We start from the raw sequence: 19,020 nt of genomic DNA, 5'->3' as shown, positions 1-19,020 counted from the left end.
CGTCCAATGCAACGTGACATGTTTAGCTATAAAAAAAAACAAGGCCACCCTGCCAACTAGAAATCACAGAGAGGAGTGGCAGGGAATTAAAACCATGAACAATGTTCCTCTCAAGGGCAGAGGAACAGCCTCCCTCTGGGACCGAGCTGGCTGAAGCTGGGGAGTGGCTTACAATAGGGCTGAGAATGTCTCTTTTGTCAAACTCCGACATCATGGAATCCAAGGTCAAATAACGGGGCCCAAATTACACTTAGTAGCTTCACGTTTTAACACTTAAGGAAAAGAAACAGAAGGAGATTCATCCGCACGGAGCCCCTAAAGTGACATGCCTTTCTGTATGGAGTTTGCATGTTCTCCCCGTACCTGCGTGCGTTTTCTCCAGGTACTCCAGTTTCCTCCCACGTTCCTAAAACATGCATGGTAGTTTGATTGAACGCTCTAAATTGTCCCTAGGTGTGATTGTGAGCACGAATGGGTGTTTGTTTTGTGTAGTGTTTGTTTTGTGTACGCAGTGATTGGCTGGCAACCAATTCAGGGTGTACCCCACCTACTGCCCGAAGTCAGCTGGGATTGACTCCAGCATACGTGACACTCGTGAGGATAAGCGTCTCAGATAATGGATGGATGGATGTGAAGACAACAATCATGGTGTGAATCAAGATAGGAAACAGAAACATGCTATTCATACAAATCTTCTAAAAGTGTTTACATTTTAAAATGAGCATTTCTACAACATTACTTGGAAATCATAATGTCCCATTGCTGGTGATTTTTTTTTTTTTTTTTTTTTAGAACAGGACCATGGGCAACTCATAAGGTCCTTGGAGTGCCCATGGGCACTATGTTGGTGACACATGCTGTAAAGCAAATTATTAATATTGACTCAAAGTTGCGACAATCAAAATAGTACGATGTCTTTCTCGTGCTGTTTAATGTTTTTTTTGCAGGTTTGCAGAATTCCATGTCTTTTGACCTGCTTGAGTGCATATGCGATACAATGGTGGTCATACGCAGGATTTCGAAGCTAGATCTTGACCAAGTTTTTCTCTCTGCAGCCACTGCATTGAGCTAATTAACATTTTACTCGGCTACGGGCGGTCATTGTCGCCTCACACAATGAATGTGCCCTTTTAATAATGTAACCGGTTTTAACAAGATCGTAAAGTGTTCATCTGACTTTCATAAGCCTGTTAGCAAAGTAACAAAATCATACGGTGTTATAAGGCTCGCTTTGCCAGTTCTTTAGTTTTCTGATTTGTCCAAGTTTGAAACAGCATGTTGGAGGAGGCAAAGCTGAGCTTGGTGCTCTTCTGCTCACACAACACTGAAACATGCTGTAGGTTGATCATGATGGGGGGCGGATTTAGATTGGTCTTCTGGTAACCGCTTCCCTTTTCCACTGCTTCATCTATAATGTACACAACGACACACACAGCCAGACCCTGAAAATCCAGCTTGTTCTTGCCCCCTGTGACAGCTTCTATAATCCCTTTGTGTCGGATGAGCCGTCATTATTTTTACACCCTGATACAGAGTATGTTTCACTTAAATTAGTCAGGCTAACAGAGCGAAGGGAAACCTGTACAGTATATTGAAGAGAGAGAGAGAGAGAGAGAGAGAGTCCTTAAGTAGTGACATAATCCTGATGTGAGACTAGTGCGCCACTGAAGGGAAACACCCAGCACTCCAGCTGGAACTCAGACACAAACACAACATGACACTAAGTAGAGATGTAGATTAAGTCTTGCTTTACCTTTGATAATTGGAACTAGCTTGCAGGCACCTGCAATATGGGGTTTGTAAAAGTGTTGTAAAGAGGTGATTTAACTAAACTGATTGAATAAATCATTTGAAATATATTAACAAAATATAATGACTACATTTCTGTAGAATAAAATACATTTATGCCACACAAGGTGAGTCTTCTTATCCCAAGATTACCTTTGCAAGTTAATGTGAAAGCGGTGTACCTGTAGTGGATTTCACAGCTTCAGCTAAATGGGCCAAGCAGAGCAATATTTACACAGCACAACTATTTTCACCACTCGGGTTAAAATTGATTGAAAATCATCCAGTAGCTTTCCTGTTTTGGGTACTGTTGGATGTAATTTTTTTTCTGTGTTCTTTGTTTTGCAATTCTCTTTTAAATCCTGCAAATGGTTTCTTCACAAAGAGAGAGAGCGAGGGAGAGAGAGAGAGAGAGAGAGAGAGAGAGAGAGAGAGAGAGAGCGAGCGAGCGAGCGAGAGAGAGAGAGAATTCTGCACTGAACAGACTTTTACAACTACTGTAGAAAGTGGCATTTTGAGGAAACTGGACACAATTTTCTGTCTGTTAAATTCGGTGGATCTTGTGTCCAGTTCATTGAAATCAAGCTCCAACTATATATACAGGTATATACAATGGACCCTCTCTGTCCATGGGGGATCGGGACCGGGCCGGCCCACAAACAGCAATAACCCACGTATAATTGACGGTCATTGTAATAGAATGTGAAAAAAAATGTAAATTATGATTCTGGTCACTAAAGGGGTATGGAGCTAAAATCAATTTTAAGAGGTGGTTCCCAAATGTACTTCAAGAAGAAATTTCGAAAATCAAACACTCTTTTATTCATACAATTCAATTTGACCAATATTTTGGGGGGAAAAAAATGCCCCAAATTCCTGTGACCAAGAGCTCAGTTCAGTAAGATGCACAAAAGGATTATCTATGTTCATGTTTTAACTTCTTTCTGTTAATTTAATTACTTGTGTTTGTGTACAGTTAATAAAAATCTTATGCTGGTGACAGTTTATTTATTTATATATTTATTTATTTATTTGCAAATATGGGGGTAAAACAGCCTGACTGTAGTCCGGGAATGCACCATCCACGACCACTAAAAAGAAAAAAAAATACAATTGCAGGAGTACAGCAATTCATCCAGTATACAATTGCAGGAGTACAGCAATTCATCCAGTAAGGCCCAACGATGCCCTTCAGTTCAAACAAAGAGGCCCCAGATCTTCCTAATTGTAATGATAGTTAACAGGAACGGCAGACCTTTTATGGCAATAAAACAAGGCTGATAATCATCTCAATGCTTGCCAGTTCCCCCTCCCCCCCTCCCCCCCCACACAAACCATGTATAGTATTGTATTTTCTTTGAAATTAATGACTTGAGCCTCACAAAGGTAGGGAGAACACACACACACACACACACACACGCACACACACACACACACACACACTAATCAGCATATTTATCTGGCACTGCACTTTTTTGTATTTATGTATGTTACGTTTTTGTGAAACAGAGCTACAAAACCTTAAAACAGAGCATCTATTGTTGTTCCCATTTCATACATTAACATAATTAGTCACCAGCTTTGTTTTCAAAGCTTTGTCTCGTAAATCAGAATGTGGGCGTTTGTGCTCAGTGTAGTAACCTAAATGAGATTGCTTCCTGGCTGGAATTAAAGGCCACTGGTGGCTGACAGCGATTCTCATGGAGACAGAGGGAGTGACTGATAAGCTGACCACTCATACATGCAAGCACACTGCGGTGCACTCGCTCCGAGCCGAAGATTGCTTTCTGTTCACGTTTTGTCCAAGTATTTTTTAATTTTTCTTCTCGGCTCCTTGTTGTCTTTTAAAATTACCCTCCTGTCACTTGCCGCATATGAGATGTGATACGTGGGATGGCTCTCACTTCTGAGGTTTCTATGGAGCTCACCAGGGGAAGCTTTTCTTTCTGGGTCATTTACTTAGATTGCATCTCTCCGCTTCACTATTTTTAAATAAACTCAGCTATTTTAAGCCTGTGAAATTAGTGCCACCTCAGAATCCCCTCTATATCAAAGTCACCAATGTGCCAATGTTAGCAATATCACTGGGCAACAACAGCCTACCTTTTTTAGGGTTTTTTTCCTTTACCTTAGTGTATTTAACTCAGAGAGTTGTTGTTTTAAATTTCAGAGAAAATAAATCCAGCCTGAGTCGCAGGTGGGCTGGAGCCTTTCCCAACTAACATTCTGGACTGATTGCCAACCACTCACAGTGGAAAATAAATGTTAATGGAAAGTAGACCTATGAGGATTAGAAGGGCCCCAGCATGGCGGTGCAAGGATAAACTTGAAACTGCTTTGGGGTTTTTTTCATTGTTTTTATGTAGTACAATTACCTGGACAGAAAGATCGATCTGAAAATCACTTGGAGCTAGGGTGATGATAGTTTTGCAATTTTCATTGTAACTTTATTTCGTTTTGATTCAAATTATTTCTTGGCCAACTTCATTGGTGCAACACTTGCTGCCAGACATGAAGACCAGCTTCTATTTTTGAAAAAGAATATGTAAGCCTGTGGCAACAGTGTTTACTGTTACCATACAGTTTTTTTTAATACATATTAATCACAGCAGCAGGTTATTTTGAATGTGAAAATATACGAGTTCAATCCATCCTTCAATCCATTTTCAAAACCGCTGATTATGAACAATGTCAGGGTGAGTGCTGGAGCCTATCCCAGCTGACTTTGGACGAAAAACAGACGACAACCTAACCTGGTCGCCAGTCAGTCTCAGAGCATACCTGTGTATAGAGACAAACCACCATTCACACCCACGCTGTCACTGTGTGGGAGCCAATCCCATGCTGCCCGCACACAAGTCAGGCGAGTGTACCACGACACTATCAGCAACTTACAGGGAGGTATATTTATACCGGTCGATTTACGTCCCAACCCTCATCTATGGTCACGAGCTATGGGTCGTGACCGAAAGAACGAGATCCCGGATACAAGCGGCCGAAATGAGTTTTCTCCGCAGGGTATCCGGGCTCTACCTTAGAGATAAGGTGAGAAGCTCGGTCATCCGGGAGGGGCTCAGAGTAGAGCCGCTTCTCCTCCACATCGAGAGGAGCCAGATGAGGTGGCTCGGGCATCTAATTAGGATGCCTCCTGGACGCCTCCCTGGTGAGGTGTTCTGGGCATGTCCCACTGGCAGGAGACCTTCTGGAACAGATTTTGGTCGAAAACCGAGGTATGACTGTATATATATTAGGTGTCAAATTATCGTGTCAGTTGTGATTAATTAATTACCTATTAATATAATTACAAGTAGGGGTTTTCTCAGCATTTTTTTAGATGAGATTAAAATATAGATTAATTAGATCAATTAATTACAGATCATAATTAATTAATCTCACAATTTTTTTAATCTCTTGACAGCATATATATATATATATATATATAAAATATTGGGACACAATATCGTTGCACAATACAGGTATACACGATACAGACAGACCCCCATGCATAACAAACACACCTGGGAGGGCGTGTTCTTGTGGCGCTTGTATAAGGACTGTATGCAGATGACTCTTAGCCAGAAGTCTCACGGCTTAGACCCAGAAATAAATATATTTAAAATCCAACACTAAAGGCTCATGATGTCATGTCCCGTATTCGACAGCAGGTGGCAGGCACTCACTCTGCCACCTGCACACCTGTTGTGCATTTGTTTGTGATTACACCTGCTATATGTAGGCGCTCCGGCTGTCAACTCATTGCCGGAGTATTGCTTGCCGTGCCACTGCTATTGCCCATGCTCGTATTTCGTATCTCGCACTCTATTGCTATTCGCGACCATTTCGCCATCCCAGTGGGATCCTCTTTAACGCGTAGTTATTCGAAGTAAATTGTCTTATCTTTTCCTTGCCGTTTTTTGCAAGCGCTTTCTTTTCCTCACGTTACATTAATTCCTGGTTCTCGTTTTGACCAGCGTTTTGTGTTTTCCTTTTGACGGTGTTTTTTCGTTTGTAATAAATATTATTTGATAGACAAGACCTTGTTCAGTGCCTGCTATTTCGGGAATCCACCTATTCTTGTTCGCTCCGTTGCGTACGAAGCAGCTCTCTCCTTCTGCCTAGTACGCAACGTGACACATGAAGCTTATTAAATCAATTGGCAAACATTTGAAATGAAGGATATTTTCGCTATAATTATAGATTTCATTAGTTTTGTAAATGTAAAATGTGGTTTTTAGTTTTCATTGTTCATCTTCGTTTTTCTTGACAAAAACATTTTGCTATTTTAGTTTTAGCTATTTTTCATTAAAAAAAAAAAAACAACGTAACGTGGAGCTAATGGAAACCATTTTACATTCTCTTGCCACTACTGTGAAACACTGACCTGATTATAATGTGATGTGTTAAGCTGGCCTTGAGTTCATATTCATTTACTTTCCAAAGCTGCATATCAGCTACAGTCTTTAATGGTGTTTTGTTGGGAGAGTGCTGCTTTGCGTGCAGTAATTTAATCGGAGGGCTCGGGTAGCGTCATGGACTTGAGCTGGTCTTGGGGATCCGGTTGCACACTGTCACTGTGGTCAATGATCCTGGTCTGTGGCCACATTGACTCCTGCCTGGAGATACCTCTCAAGACCTGCCCGTTGTACTTGTGTGGATATGAGGGAACTTGTCTTTCAGTCGTGCATCGTCTCTGTGTGGGAGAAGGTAATACCAAAATAGCTTTTGGACTATGAAAACAATGCTTCGGTTAGTTCATTTTTTAATTTAAACATTTACTGTTTACCGTTTACGTAAATACAAAACCTTTCAAAAGATGTGTTTTGTGCTTCCTCTTCAGTCTCTGTTAAAAACCTGAAATAAGCACGTGAAGTCAATTGACTTGAATTGATTTCTGGTGCGAGAGTTGGAATACAAAATAACAATCGGTTAAACAATGTTGAGTGTTCAAGTGCTGTACGTATAGTGTATCAGTAATAATGAAGCAGTTTAGAGAAACCATGCAAGCGTGCGTGATGTGTGACATGGGTGATGGCAGGAAGTGGCTGGCTTGTGCTGACTGAAGAATTTATGTGGAGTGCAAACAGGAAAGAGGGCGCCACTGTATCAGGAGCACGGGTGTTGAGCTGAGTGGGAGAATATCCGTCAGCACCCTGATGGTCATCAACCAGGAGCATTCATTACATGAAAGTATGAGGGCTCAGATTTTGGTGCGGCACCCCTAAGAAGGCGCATGAATCTTCGCACAAGTTGACACCGCACACAGTTCAGTCCAACAACCTCTTCTTCCATGGTTGTGCATTTGCAATGTTGACAGAACACGGCTATTGTTTGTTTACATGGGTGCTAGGGTGCCAACTTTAAGACAGCATAATTTGCTGCCTTTAAATTGGCATCCAGTGCCAGAATATAGTTTCAAGCATTTTCAGCATTCATGGTGTGATGACTATCGGTGATGAAATTAATTTGTTGAATTATTGAGTTGAAGCTTGAAGCTAGTGATATTAACACTTAGGCTGTTATCCAAATGAGAGTTTTGAATAACATTTGTTTGCATGCATGGTAGTTTATCTATGTAGGTAATGCAACATAGCTTGTCATAATAACAGTTAGGGGTGGGCGATGTTACAAATGGTTACACATATAAATATGCAGTTATGGGTAACAGTGTATGTAAAAATATGAGAACGTTTTAATTTTTGTACTAATGTACGTATTCTTTGTGCATTAATGTAAGATTATATGTCAATATGTTTTTCTTTATTGTGTTAGACTTAACTGTTTCCAGCTTTCCTGTGTGTGCCAACTGTGTAGCTGTTGTCTTCTTTCATCTCTAGATACTTATTAATTGTAATACTAATTTACGATTCATTGCTGGTTGCTCCCTGTCCTAATGTGGTTCTAGCCACAGACCTACTTGTGCGAAAAGTGTCCTATTCATCTAAGTCCTTATTTTGGTCTCTTGCGACTTGCGTTTCATATTAGTTCAGTGATTAGCATGAGCTTCAGTATCGACTCATATTCTTCCTTGTTGCTGGGTGCGTTGCATGCTTAGGCTACATCTCGTCCGCCTTTAGTGACAATTATACGTGTTAGAGGTGTAGCTTATCTGCCACCACGGAGGCGAGAATTAGTTACGTAGAGGAGAGGATCCGCACCGCACAGTCTCCAGCATGGCACTGCAGAGAGTTTAACGGCTAGCGTTTGCAGGCAGCCAAGAAAAGGGACACAAAGGTTTCTTCAAGCAGACAGGAGGAAGGGCTCTTTCTCCTCCGACAGAAAAAAAATGAACATTGCTCATCAATCTGGTGACCGGTGGTTGTGTGGATGTTAAATGTGCACTTGGTTAACAGTTCAATGGCAGTAAACAATTCAGTCCACTCACAAGACACTCCAATGTCCTTACTCTCAATTCTTCAAGACTGCTCCGGCAAAGGAAGATGACTTTGTTGTGGACCTCTCGGTCCCCCAGACCACAATGATATTGTCCCTCATAGTTGTTATTGCACCACAGTGTGTGATGTGACACTGCTCAAGGTTCCCTTCACCCTATCACAGCGAAATGGGCGAAGGAGCAAAACTTTTGCTTCAAATGCTTCAAACAAACCGCCGGGCAGGCAATCCCCGCCTGATCACATCAACTGCATTGACTGTATATGAAAACCATGTATAACATGAGGCTTTAGGCATGTTCTGTTATATGTAGCCCACTCCACCAAAAACTCTCCCTGAGAGAGGTATTTCTAACAGTATTATGTTGTTTCATGTTGTAATATCTGGTGAACTTCCCGGTACTTTAAATTTGAAGATCACATCACCAGTAGCTGTCGAGTTTAAAAAAAAGCGCTACACCATGACTTGACGGGAATAAACTCCGCTGAAGTGTGTAATGCATTTTTAATGAGCTACAGTGCAGATTGTATATAGTTTATCACAGCTAATACCATCGTTGAAATGAATCAGTATGTGCATCAATTACCACTTTTGCAATGTATAAACAGGTGCCATGTCTCTGACAATGTTAAGCGAGAAAATAATTTCACTCACATTGTCTGTTACTAAGTGGGAGTTTTCCCTTCTATGCTGCTGAATTTGGTTTCAGCAGACTTTGAAGATACTTTGCGGTTTGTTCCTCATTGTCGCAAAGGCAAACCAATTCCAAATGACTGATAAAACGGGTGACTCTTTACTCAGCCTGCTTCTCTCTGTTCACCACATCTTTAGCAGAAACATTGTGCATCAGCAGGCTACAGAAGCCGCTAAGCAAAATTCGTTTTACATTGTGGGTTGATCCAATTGTCCAGAAATCACCAGGGGAAACCAAGGAATCTGACCTCAATAATCAGTGTGTGCTGGTCCATCAGTTCAAGGAACCCCAATAGCGTCTATAGTAAGTAATGGTAAGGTGTGTGCAGATGAATACTATGTAGGGCTCATCTGATCGACAGAGGTTCGGAATGTAATTGTGTCACCGTTTCAGTGATAAACGAATGTTGAGTCTTGATGCAGTGTTGTCTGAGGTCACAGCTTTTCAGATTAGGCTTGAGCTCTTTCTTGCCTTTTCCTGTTCCTTGAACCCTGCACACTCATAACTTTACCACACACCACGGAGAAGGAAATGTCAGAAGCATTTTATTTCAAAGAAGTTTTACACATTTCCAAAATTTTCTCACATAACTTGCTAGTTCTGCTCTTTTTTTTCCTCACTAATTGTACTTAGTTTTAATTTGCGCTTTGGGGGCTTGACCACTTACTAGTTTTACAGTCATGCTTCCACCAATCAATAAAGCAATTAGTTTCGGTATTCCCTGTCTGACTTGTTTCCACTGTGGGGTTGTGAAAGCAAATTGGAGGTAGCCACATCACACCAACACCAAGAAATTCAGTCCAACACGGTATAATGCTGAATGCTGACATTGCAGACTGCTGTGTGTCAAGCTTTGACCTAAAACTCTTACTGTACTGCACCACTGGTTATTTCGCTAACCATACAAGCCGCTAAAATGATAGGAGAGAGTATTTACGAATGAAGATGACTAAATGTCAAACACATTTTGCTGTGAATATTCTGCAATGAATCACAAGTCAAAGTAAAATCATCACGTGTCTTTTTGTCATTTGCATTTACTCTGTTATGCTAACTTGTAGTTTTTCTGCATGGTTCAATATATTGAGTTGGTAACGTTGCAGAGATCATCAGATTAAAGAGTCCCTTATTATTCAAATGAAATACACTGGCCCAACACAGTCATGCCAACAGTGGTGCCACATTCATACGTTATGCTTGGAGCAGTTGTGCTGACTGTTACATAACACTTGACTACATGTATTTGTACCAGCAAGGTGTCCTTGTGCTGCTATTTTTTTCTTGTCTTGGAATTGAACCAAAATGATTTATTTAAAGGTAAGTTGTATAGTATTTTTGTGCTGCAATGCTACCATAAGCCCTCCACTTAAAGAGTGACTCTCCCTTTTTTCTCTGTGTGCACTGATGATGACTCACACTCCAGCACACCCTGCAGAAATCTCCTCTTGCACAGAGGAGAGAGGAAGAGCGAAGGGAAGAGATGCATGATTTTATGTTGCTCCCAAAGACATCATATCTGTTTATGTCTCCTACTCTACCTGTTCTGTCGGTGCCACTGTGCGTGGTTATACAAGCACCTATCAGTATTCCCAATATTCTATGTTTGTTTTTGCATTGCTAAGCCCTCAAGTGTATTTAAAAAAATGTTTTTTGCATTGGGCTTCCAATTCTCTCTTGAAATAAGGTGGCTCTGGTTCTGTCGGCTGTCATAAATAAAGGTAATCTTCTGTTTATGTCTCCTACTCTACCTGTTCTGTCGGTGCCACTGTGCGTGGTTATACAAGCACCTATCAGTATTCCCAATATTCTATGTTTGTTTTTGCATTGCTAAGCCCTCAAGTGTATTTAAAAAAAATGTTTTTTTGCATTGGGCCTCCAATTCTCTCTTGAAATAAGATGGCTCTGGTTCTGTCGGCGGTCATAAATAAAGGTAATCAGGGGTTTTTTTCTGTATCAAATGAATCATCATTGCATCCTTCCATAATTTGGTGCCATTTTTTGGTTTTCTTGATTCTGTCACGGCGGGCTGCTTGTCATTCAGCAAGCTAACATTGTATGACATTTGTAGTGATGCCGAAGTCCGGCCCGCACATGACACTGCAGCGCTGTCGGTCGGCAGCCGTCAGGCTTTTGCTTCTCTGGAAATAGAAAAAGAGCAAAGAGCCTGAGCGTGATTAATGGCCGTGTATGTGTAACAGCAAACACAACAGGCCTGTCTGCCGCCATCTCCCATCACACGGCGCCACAGGCCAACCATTACATAACAGATCTGCAAAGTTGCTCATGCAGATTCTTAATTGCTTTAATTCATTGTGTGTGTGTGTGTGTGTGTGTGTGTGTGTGTGTGTGTGTGTGTGTGTGTGTGTGTGTGTGATTGCAGCTCTGAGGTCTGTGGGGCAAGATACACACACACCCGTGCCAGGTGGGCTTGATTTCGAATGGTGGATCTTCTTATTAGAACTGGGCTCTCGACCACACGATGCTTGATCTCTCTTTGCCTTGTGCAAATCTTGATTTGACTGCCATTCGGATTTTTCTTCCTCTTATTTTAAGAAACAGCTATTTTTAGCACACTGTGTCAAAACATGGCAGCGTCATCCCGTGTATGCATGTGCGCATAGAAATAATACTGCTTCACCACAAGGCCCGGGTGCTCTCTTCAGCTACTGTACATGTGCTAAAGCCCCGTTTGCATTACTTCTTGCTCAATGCATGCGGAGCCATTATGCAACGCTGTGCATCCGCTACAGGGCCACCGGGCCAGAATGGCAGCCAGTTACCAATCACTCTCCCTCTCATGCCCCCTCCCCCCCTTCTTCTTATTATTCTGTTTAGCCCTGATCCCCTCTTCATATCCTCTTAAAGCAGTAAGCGTGGCGCTCTGAATTTGTGCGCATACCAAATTGCTGCAGTCATGTTTTAGGCAGTCAGTAAATGTGTGCATGTGTTGATGTTGGCGTGCGCTCTGTTTGCTGGAGTGTGAAGGCAGGTCAGTGGAGGCCAGCGCAAGAAGAGAGGATGATCTGCCCTTAGTTGTCAGCAGCGCGCCGCTGTGAATAGAAGATTGTATTCGATGCTCCATGTGATCTTGTATCTTTGGCAGGTTCTAAAGAGGTTGAAATGTGCCTTACATTATTAATATTAGCTGATAATATTAAAGGGTTACAACTCGATTTTTTTCACAATTAATTCACAATTTTGGCATCTTATCTGTCTATTTAGTACAGAAAAGGTTTATTTAACCACTGAGTTCCATCACCCAAGGATGTGTATGCAAGTACTGTGAGTTGGTGTACATTATGTAAGTACAGAAAAAAGCAGTGGAGCTGTTTTGCTACTTAATAATTTGACGATTGATACACACAGAGCTAGCAATACATTAGCTCGGCATATCTTGCCAATAGTGAATATATGGGTGAGCGTGCTTTCTTGGAGTTATCTGTAATGGGATATAGCATGATCGTGAGACATTAAGGCATTTTGTCACAGTATTTTTGTATGACCTCTAACTGTGCTCAATGAGAATCATTCATCATCTGAAACCCTTACCTTACACATCTATCGGCTTTTATATTGTGGCCAAAATGCACATTGTGACTTGAATCATGTATCTTAAAGATGGAGGATCATTAAAATACTCTAATTTTTACTGTGCAAGGAGCACAGTGGCTGAGTAGTTAGCAAGTATGACGTACAGTTCTGGTGTTCAGGTTTCTGTGTGGCACATGGTTGTAATAGTTCAGTTTTTCATTCCAGTTAGCTTTTATTTCGTTTTGACTTTTCAACTGCAGATGGTTTTAATTAGATTTTAGAGCGAGCTTGTTGGTTTCAATTCGTTGGTATTTTTGGAAAAAATGTGTTGTTTTTATTTATTAGTTTTAGTATTAGTTTTACTTTATTTAATATGGAGTATTTCTTGTGTTTAAAAAAAGGTCGTACTGCTGTAAGTATTGTTTATAAAAATGCAACAAACATTTAAAATCTGAACTACCAGATGAACAACCATCCACAAATCAAAAAGAGAGACTATATATAGACTTGAAAGTGAAATAGATGCAGTGCATAGGTGGATAGCTGTTTAGAAATTGTATGATTGTTTAGTATTTATATATATACAGTATTTGTGCAGTAACAGTACAATAGCATGAGTTGTCACATGCATATCTGAGGCGGATGAAGTAAGAAATTAAACTGAAATTGAGGGGTAACCAAGGCCCGAGTTATTTCACATCCAAATACTTGACTTGCACTGTGCATCATTTGACTGGAATCAGGCTCTCTCTTTCCTCATTTTCGCCACAAGGTAATCTCTTAATCTGAGAACGACGACCTCCCGCATCAAATTGCAGAATGATACTTCATGCATTTTTACTGTAATCCTGGTCACAGACAAACCAATGCGTTCAAAAATATATCTGTCTCGGCACTTTCTAGGTCATAAAAGCTTTTCTCTCACCCAAAGTCAGCCGGGATCGGGTCCAGCACACCTGTGGCCCTTATGAGGATAAGCAGTATGGAAAAGGGATGGATGGATAACAGAATATGTTAAGATGTTTATGCGTAAATATAAGACACCTAACCGGCATTATGTTTCTGCAGCAAAAATGTCACATGTAAAGCCTCTTTTTTTGTATGGTGTATTATATTTCTTGTTTATCTGCTATATTTTGGGCTTTATTGCCCGATTGAGCAAGACACTGAAATGCTCAGGGTGCTCGTTTGTGTGCAGCACCCTCACTATGACATCCCTCCCCGAGTGCATGTACCGGTAATACAATGAGGCACATCATTTGATTTTCATCTCAAGTATGAGGATAAAAGACACCATTTTAATTGAAAGACTCTAAACCACTGTTCATTTTCGCCCACTATTAAAAAAAAAAAAAAAAAGTCTGTAGAAGTGTGTGAAGAAATTCCTCAGTTGTCCCTCTTCTCCTCCTCTGAAGCCTTGCATGTTGCTGTGGCACCTTCTTCGATAAGAGGACAGCTGTTGTTTATTTCCTCCAATGTGGAGGAATGCCTCGCTGCTGTCACTTATGTCGAGGGCTCAGACTCCTGCGTGTCTATTTGCACTGTGCAGGTGTTGGCAAGCAGGGGCATTTCTAGACCCCCTTGAGCTCCAGGCAAGAAGTAACTCGAGTCCTCCCACCTTGAAAACAAAGAAGTGTCACTGTAACTTGACATTGCCATGTGTGGATGGGGCTTTCCGGTTGTGTGGTCGATATGGGCCGATATTATTTCAATTTTTTTCAACCGGTTTGACCAGACGTCTGTCCCGCACCCGGACCAGCACGCCCCCTCCCCTCCTCCTCTCATGACCAGCTTCCAACACCAAACAACTGCCCTCTCAGCCAACCACCCACCTCCAACCCCCAGTCTGTCTCCTCCTCTTGGCTCTTGCCTGTCTGTCACTACAGTGCAGGTGATGAAACCAACTGAGGAAGATGAAGGTGAGGAAGGCAGCAGGTCCGGACAACATCAGTTCCCGGCTCCTCAGACCCGCTCCGACCAGCTGTGTGACATTGTCCAGCACATGTTCAACCTGAGCCTGAAGCTGGGCAGAGTTCCACAGCTGTGGAAAACGTCGTGCCTGGTCCCAATGCCTAAGACCATCCTAAAATTATTTAGGATGAATCTTGGGGTCGATTAGTTGACTTGACTGCTTTGCATCACAGTTTAAAGCTTGAAGTTGATTCATCGCTTGTCACGTCTTTGGCATCTTCTCTTCGAATCAGCTAATTTCCAGACAACTTTCATCTCCCCCGTCGCCACACTATGACAAATTGTCCGTCCCACAAAGTGACATCTTCATTCATACAGTGCAAAAACATGTTGTGGATGACAAAAAAAAAAGCGGCACTTCTCTAGAAAGAAAAAAAGAGCACACGTGTGACGAAGCGGCAACAAATGAGAATATACGAACAACACCCGCATGCTAACGAGAACTTTATTCAACATCCACTTGAATATCATTGATGATAACGTTTTATTAACGTAATTTGTTATTTCAGAAGTAACTTTAATAAGGAGGTCTCTTAGGTTTTGTGATGAAACGTACGGCATTGTAGTGTGGAAGCAGGAGTTAGCTTTTACAACGAGACCCAGAGGGCACATATTGGCAGCTGCTGGTGCCTGATCTGGACTGCACAATCAGGCCCACCATCACATAAGCGACTGGTTCGAAGTCAATCATTTTCACCTTTGTTGGCCACTTCTTCTCAACCCACAACCACTTAATTTTCTAGCATACCCAATTCACACTAGCCTCTAGTGAGACAGAGAGCTGGCCAATCGATAGATAACAGGATTCAGCTGAATCTGTATCGGCCTTTCAGAATTTCCTTTGCATTTGGAGAACCTCTGCACAGTCAACGGGCAGAGGACAGTGATAACAATGGAAGCGCATCTATTTATTGATATCAACATGAAACGATTGAGTGTTTTATATATATTATCTCATGATTTCAACAGTGGCTACCATATTTTTATAATTTTATGACGGTCAACCCTGATGCAACAGTTTTACCCAGGAATGGATATTTTTCAATTGGAAATTTTGTTTTTTAAGTCACGTAGCACCCACTGTATCTTCTTTTACAATTACACAAATGTTGGCACTTGAAGTGACCCGTGGAGGCCGGTGAATTGGAAACATCAGTTCATGTTATCCCAGATGGAAAGTGAAGGGATCTGTTTTCTGTAGTAGTTGTGCCAAACGTCCCGTGGGGCAAAAGCTTGACTCTTTATCTCCCCCCTGGGCACCACCTGCATCCCCTTATGCAACCTATAGGATTTATTTACCCATACTTCAATGGTGAAACTGTGGGTCTTTATGATCGTTTTACACAGAGGTAGCCTGTTAGGTAATCCGCTGTTCTTTTCCATGTCCGCCATTCAGCTCTTGGCAAACGTTTATTGGATAGCTAAAGGAGCAAGTTTCAAGCCAGGTTCCACCTTCATGCTCGGAAATGTTAAGAAATGCAAAATCAAGGTGTGCGCACGGTATTTTGGGTTTGCCATCTGGAGAGAGCACTAATTGGTCAACAGCTGTTGAAGAGTATGATAATGAATAGAAAGGCAGAGGAGATCTGCCATCTTCTCCAGTTGCTCCCCCCTGCAGGATGGAGCAACATACTGTAAGTCTTTGGCTCTGGCACAGCATCAAAGCGGGTGATGCGCCACCATAGCTGTTGACACCAACAGACGGTGGTCTATGGGAGCGGGGAGATGATAAATTAGCCCTTTGTGTTTGTGAAGGTCTCAGCACATTCTTCACAAGAGATCTTTACACTGAAGAAAAAGAGAAGCGTCTGTGCTATCATTGCCACTTCAGATCGTATGTTCACACTGACTTCAAAGGTGCTCATTCAGTTTTTAGATAGTTTTCTAAATTATTGTCATTATTATTATTAAATGCCAAACAATCGGTTCTGGCTCACCGCTTTGGATCATCACGTCTACCTTATAATTATCCGTCTTAACATTGCATAGGTCAGTGATTGGGCATTGTGATAACACTGGATCAGAACAAATAGCACAGTGTGTGTGTGTGTGTGTGTGTGTGTGTGTGTGTGTGTGTGTGTGTGTGTGTGTGTGTGTGTGTGTGTGTGTGTGTGTGTGTGTGTGATAATCAGCTTATCTGGTTGTGGTCCAAGCTGGCTGCTTTGCCGTGAATTAATTTGATCACATAGCATGTTTTGGAGACCGTCTTTCTGTGCTGGCCTCTGACTGAGCATCACAGAGATGTGAGTGAGCTAGTCATGACAGAAGGAAGGACAAAGTGGTTGCTCCTTTTGACTTTCCACGTCATTGCTTAGTTTTTCACCAAACACTGAATTTAAGAATTGGATGTTTTACAGCTCCACTGTGTTGAACACCATGTCACGTTATTGTATTCCTGACATGTGGCCGGGCCAATTGCTCTTTAGATTGACCTATGGAATGTCCTCGTTTATTATTCATTTATCATGTGCCACATTCCATTAACCTTTTGGTAATGACCGCAAAATATGACTGAATATTTTGTTGAGCAATATATTGAAAGCTCTCTGTGATATTTATATGGCGTAGTTCATTAAGTGTTTCGTGTCAGCAGTGTAATCAGTTTCACTGAACTCTTTTAAGTCAATTTTTGTCAGCATTGGAGAGGGATTAGTTTCCATGCTGAGTTTGAAGTCTAAATTTTCATGTAGTCTAATCAGTTGGATGTGAGATCAAGGTGATCTACAGCAGTGTTTCTTAGCCAGGGGAATGCGTGTATGTGAGCACATTGCAGGGGTGCGTGGAAACATTTAATATTTTATTCCCAAGATAATAAGTGGGAAGGGTGTGGAGTGTTCTGTCCGGGTCGGGGATGAGATCCTGCCCCATCGATAGGCGGATCGGTGCAGTGTCTGATGTAATGTGGTCTCTGTATCAATCTGTCGTGGTACCTGCCCCCGTGATCTTATCTGGGATAAGCAGTAGAGAATGGATGGATGAATGAAGCAGCTACTTTTTGTTGTATACACTTAAATATTATCACTTATCATCACTGAGCAAGATTTTATGACTTGACGACTTGCTTGAACCAAGAAATGACTTGACTTGCTTGAAATTTGGTGGCGACTCGACTTGACTTGCTTGATTTTTTTTTTTTTTTTCATAGTGACTTGGAACTTGCTTGAGACTTGAGGGTTGCCACTTGAGACTTGCTTTTGACTAACACTTGTGTGACATACTCCCACTTTTGTTCTCTACTGTATGTGTCTATTGTGATAGCAAACCACTTTCTATTTGTTGCGTAGCGGAGTGAGTGCTCACATTTACTGTCCCCAAAATATAAATATGTTTCCCACCAACACCACCTTGTTCTGTGCATTTGATGTTTTGTCAAGTGGGTTTTCTCCAGCCATCAGCCACCATTAAAGCTTGCCGAGGTGATACAGAGTTTTACAACAAGTGGAGTTTAGTGATCTGTCAGGGGAGAAGGAGATTACCCAGTGAACTTAATGACCATCTGCAGAAGCTTGGCCTGAGAGTCCAATTGAGGATGAGTAATCTTGTCTGTGTGTGGGCAGCAGTGCAGCACTGGGCTCCCAACATTTGCTTGGCTGCAGAAGCAATCGTCAACAGTTCTCAGTGGACCTTCTGTCAGCAAAATGGTTACAGGAGCAAAAATAAATGAATACATGCAAATATTTTCATTGCATGATCTTGTTCATGTCATATCACATTTAGTCTGCTCAAGTACTACGAAGGAACATTCAGTGTATATAACCGTCATATCTTTGTAGCAGTCTGCTGTGGCAGAGTGAGTCACTGTTTAGTTTTCTTTATTAAGGCAAAGTCTCATCTGACAACTTGGTGTTGGTTCGATGGGATTATCAGATTTGCAGTCCTCTCCCTGGAGACCTGCGTACACACTCGGTTCTTTCAAATGAGTGCTTTTTTTTTTCCAACTTCAATTTCGCATTCTTGCATTATTAGTTCCCAGTTTATCCTTTTTGCGCTGTTCCTCTTTCTTCCTTTTCATTGTTCCTCGTTGTCGAGGTCTTTTATCGCGTTGGCCAAGCTCTGCTTCATCCTACATGATCACAATCTGCTCTTCAATTCTCCCTACTCGACACTACGGCTACTCATATTCTTTTGCCTCCTCTGCATATGCGCTGTTCCATTGAAGTGTGATAAAGTCACAACACATCAGTCGACAAGTCGTGCGCACGGTGGCTCTAAGAGGTCACACCCTGCTGATAGAGGCAGTGAGTATATGGAATGGGCCAGGGGACACAGAATATACACTAGGGTGGTCCATTTTGGAAAAGTTTGTCGGATTCGTCGGGCCGGGTCGGAAATCTTGTCGATACTATGACACAAGGATGTGTGCAAAATTTTATTCCGATCGGATAATTTTATCCCGTCCCGCAGAGCGACCAAAGTTTCCCCTATGGAAAGAATGTTACGGGGCTGAATGGTAGTACGGTTTCTCCCGTACAGTAAGGATTTTGTTTTGCTCAGTTCGCACTTGCAATAATTCAAAGACGGAAGACAGGAACGCATGTATTGCAAAAAAGGCAACCGTGGTTATCCTTCAACACTGGTGAGATTGTTGGTCCATGTTAACTGGTCCATCTGTCTATAATGTCCATCAACACGAGTGACACTGTTAG

At 41.8% G+C, this 19,020-nt stretch overlaps 1 protein-coding gene across 4 annotated transcripts in view; it reads left to right on the top strand.

Annotated features, from left to right (window-relative positions):
* rimbp2b (RIMS binding protein 2b) overlaps positions 1-19,020 on the top strand; it is a 91,071-nt gene that overhangs the window by 20,173 nt on the left and 51,878 nt on the right. The gene's annotated exons all lie outside the window — the stretch shown is intronic.

Source organism: Hippocampus comes, unplaced genomic scaffold, assembly GCF_001891065.2.
Source record: "Hippocampus comes isolate QL1 unplaced genomic scaffold, H_comes_QL1_v1.1 scaffold147, whole genome shotgun sequence".
NCBI classification, from domain to species: domain Eukaryota; kingdom Metazoa; phylum Chordata; class Actinopteri; order Syngnathiformes; family Syngnathidae; genus Hippocampus; species Hippocampus comes.
Note: the sequence above shows the minus strand (reverse complement) of the source record. Positions and strands in the feature narration are given on the sequence as shown.